The 3,424-nt window shown below is 40.9% G+C and overlaps 1 non-coding gene across 1 annotated transcript; it reads left to right on the top strand.

Annotated features, from left to right (window-relative positions):
- Positions 1 to 648: 648 nt before the first annotated feature.
- Positions 649 to 755, top strand: LOC120070374 (small nucleolar RNA R71). The gene has a single exon (XR_005479870.1). It is a non-coding gene; the product is annotated as a small nucleolar RNA R71 (small nucleolar RNA).
- The last annotated feature ends 2,669 nt before the right edge of the window (positions 756 to 3,424 follow it).

Here is a 3,424-nt window from a genome sequence, read left to right as displayed (position 1 = left end):
GACATAGCCTGACTTTGAAGCACCATCTCATTTTTATCTATATATTGCTTCAATAGGCCTTCTAGGGAAGAAGATTGCGGTGGTTGTTGTGAGCTACTTACTTGGTTGCTCTGTTGACCGTTGCTGCATTGAAAGAACCTTGGTGGCCCTTCTTTTTGTGCCATAGATTGAAAATTTTGTTGTTGATTTTTCCAAGCAAAGTTTGGGTGGTTTTTCCACTCGGGGTTGTAGGTATTGGAAAAGGGGTTGTTCTTTACAAAATATACAGACTGTGGGTTTTGTGGACAATCTTCCATCGCATGCCCATCACCGTAAGTCGCACACCTTGCGGTGTTTTGACTTATTGCGTTGATTTGCCCACCTTACAGTGTTGAGCTGCTGATTGTCATTCCTTGAATCAAATTCATCATTGCGGTCATTTGGTTTTTCAATGAAACAATGGCATTATTATTTGTGTCAGAATCTTTGAGTCTTATTCTCTGGTTGCTCTCCCTCCAGTCTTCATGATTCTTGGAGATGCGATCCAGGATATTTTTCACCTTATCATAAGTCTTGTCAAGTAGACCACCAACTGCTGCCGCATTGGCAGTGGTCTGCGAAGCAGGATTTAAACCGTGGTACAAAATTTCCATTTGAAGGCAGTTTGGCAGCCCATTATGCAGACAATCTCGGATCAATCTTTTAAACCTCGCCCATGCATCGTTGAGTGATTCATCCATATCTTGTTCAAAATTAGTAATAAGCTTTCTTCGTCTGGCATTCTCTGTAGGTGGGAAATACTTCTTCATAAACTTCTCCACCATCTACTCCCAAGAAGTGATCTCTCCTAGTTCGAGCGAGTAGGCCTATTTCCTAGCCTGATCACAGAGAGAAAATAGAGACAACGCTAGTCGAACCTCCTCAGCAGTGATGTTCGGGAACACAAAAGTATTACAGATTTCAATAAAACTTCGGAGGTGGGCGTGCGGATCCTCGCCACGCCTTCCTCCGAATTGACCTACAGCCTGGATCATATGCAGCATCACCGGTTTCATTTTAACTCTACTTCTGTCTAAGGCAGGCCTCATGATTCCCAGAGAGAAATCATAGAGGTTTGGCTATACATAGTCCCTAATGGGCCTATTGTGATCGTTGGCCAACAGAATTAGATTTGCCATGACATTGTTGTTGTTTGGTGCTTCATTCCTAGGCTGCTCCGCCATCTCTTCTTTATCGGATTGTGGTTACTGTTGGTGGTTTCTTACTCCTTCGAAATGTTCTCTCAATCTCCGAGTCGTAGTTTGCCAGAGATTGAGAGTTCTGCAAAGAATTCACAAAAATTACCGTTAACAACTATTTTGCCGAAGTCCCCGGCAACGGCGCCAAAAACTTGATGTACAGTACAGAAATACAATGCGAGTATAGTAAAGAGCCTAGAGCAATTTCTTGCCCCTAGGTGTTACACTGTTCTACTCGTGCTCTAAAGATATTCTCGCTTTCACGAGAGTCAACCCGCTCTCTGCTCTTACGCCCCAAGATTCTCTCTCGAGCCACCTTGGACGATCTCGACGTCACCACTCTTCTCTAGCTCTACCGTGAAATGGAAAAGAAAACTATGAACAGAGGTGTGAACTTATAAATTGATGGAGTAATCGACTACTTAACCTCTTCTCTAAAGAATGCACTTGGTATTTATAGGGCATCAAAGCTGAAAGGCGATTTCTCTCTCCTGGTTGTACAAATGGGACAGCTTTAATTCCTGACTGATGCGCCGGATAGTTGTCATCGATAAAGCTGGATGTACTTTGTGACCGTTATCGGCTGTCAACTTAATTTGGATCCGACTGCCGTCAACTTTCTGTCCCATCGATCTTAATTGTCCTTTCATTCGGATGCGCCCACCATGTTGCGGTGATTCTTCTTAGGTGGATGTTTGCGAGCACGATCAATGCAAAGTCTTGCAGTGAAGTTGCGCTCGACCGATGTATTCCTATGATCGCATTCTTTGCATTGTGTTAATGCATATTCTGCATAAAAAAAAAATACAAAAATCAATAGTTCCAATGCGCTGACGCATGCGACCGCAAAATTATAGAATTTATGCTTAATGAACGCAATTTATCATTTTTCATCAACGCAATCCAACATTTTTTAATAACTTAGCACTATGATAACGTGCATTTCTGCCCGTTATCAACATCTACTGATGAAGTTGTTAATAGCATGCCACCAAAATTACACTTCAAAAATACGCCATCAACAGATATGATAGGTCTACAATACTTCCACCCCTCGATTGATGCACCAAAAGCCATGAAGCAAGAAAGTAGCGTTTGTGGAAACAAAACCCCTTCATGTACCTTTGGGGTAGCCTACAAAGAGGCATAACCTCGACCGTGGTTCCAACTTCTTGGGATTTGCCTCAAGCACATGTGTTGGGCAACCCTAAATGTGAAAGTGTCGTAAACTAGCTTTACGCCCGTTCAACAACTCCAGAGGTGTTCTTGCAATACTCTTGGAAGGAACACAGTTGAGTATGTATACCGCAGTCTCCATTTTGAAATGCCAAAATGAGTCTGGTAAGGAAGCGTAACTCATCATTGAATGAACCATGTCCAACAAGGTTCTACTTCTCTTCTCTGCTACACCATTCTGCTGAGGTGTACCCAGTGCTGAGAGTTAGAAAACGATTCCATATTCTATTAAATAGTCCTAGAATGGCGAGTCTAAAAACTCTCCATCTCGATCTGATCGAAGTATTTTAATCCATCTATCAAATGCGTTTTCAACTTCAGCCTTGAACTCTTTGAACTTTTTAAAGGATTCAGACTTCCATTGCATAAAATAAATATACCTACACCTAGAGTAATCACCAGTAAAACTGATAAAAAACTCATAGCCACCTCGGGCTCGTACATTCATAGGACCATAAAGGTTAGAATGTACTAAATCAAAAGGCTTTTTGGCTCGATAACCTTTTCTAGTAAAAGGTCTTTTAGTCATTTTACCCTCAAGGCAAGATTCGCACAGTGGTAAATACTTTTCTTTTAACTCATTTAGAAGTTCATTCTTCACCAATCTTTCAATCCTTTTAGATTGATGTGCCTTAATCGAAGGTGCCAAAGTTGGGCATTTTCTTTTAGAGAAATTCGTTAACGTTAGATTGAGTTACAGTAGTTTTAAATAATTCTGTGTTATGGAGGGAACTTATGGCTAACGGTCTTAGCACATAAAAGTTACTTTCCAGATAAGCTGTACAAATATTAACACCATCTTTATGTATAAACACTTTATCCACATTAAAAGCAGACGTATATTTACATTGCAACAGACACTTTACAGAAATAAGGTTCCTCTTAAGTTCAGGAACAACATATACATCATTTAAAACTAGAAACCTATTATGTAAAGATAACTGGATCCCTCCCACTGCCATAGCTGAGAC

The sequence above is a fragment of the Benincasa hispida genome, chromosome 1 (assembly GCF_027475165.1).
Source record: "Benincasa hispida cultivar pf3 chromosome 1, pf3_genome.v1.1, whole genome shotgun sequence".
In the NCBI taxonomy this organism is placed as follows: Eukaryota; Viridiplantae; Streptophyta; class Magnoliopsida; order Cucurbitales; family Cucurbitaceae; genus Benincasa; species Benincasa hispida.
The sequence above is the reverse complement of the archived record's forward strand: the minus strand, read 5'-3'. Positions and strand labels throughout refer to the sequence as shown.